Raw genomic sequence first — 548 nt, 5'->3', positions numbered from 1 at the left:
AGAAAGAAAGAAAGAAAGAAAGAAAGAAAGAAATTGCAAAGGCTGGTGCCTTTGATCAATCAATTACTGCTCTAATCAAAACTCAGAAACACTCTGAACCACCTTTATGAAGGTACATCATTGTTATGGGTTAATGTGACTATTACACACAAAAGGTAAGGTGGCTGGCATAAATGACTTTGATTAGAGTTATGTTGACATAGCCAAACCAGTTTCTCTGTTCCCTTGTGTGGTCAATTCCTTACAGCTATAATCAGTATCAAAAACCAAATGTGTGCTCATTCACACATTGCTTTCTCCTTCTCTCTCTCCTCCCATCCACAGCCAGTAAAAGGCCTGGGACTGGGGTCTTAATCTCCGGTGGGAGGATTGCCTGGGTTCCCTGGGGCTGACACAGTTGCCTTCACCCAGACTTCTCAGCACTCCAGGTTTGTACTCACCTCTGAGTCACCTGCCTCCCTTGATTCGAGAGCCCTGTCTCTAGTTCTCAGCTCAGGGTGGGGAGGGGGGACTTGAAAGATGACGGGGCGGGGGCTTGAAAGATGACT

Source organism: Colobus angolensis, unplaced genomic scaffold, assembly GCF_000951035.1.
Source record: "Colobus angolensis palliatus isolate OR3802 unplaced genomic scaffold, Cang.pa_1.0 Scaffold29, whole genome shotgun sequence".
In the NCBI taxonomy this organism is placed as follows: Eukaryota; Metazoa; Chordata; class Mammalia; order Primates; family Cercopithecidae; genus Colobus; species Colobus angolensis.
Note: the sequence above shows the minus strand (reverse complement) of the source record.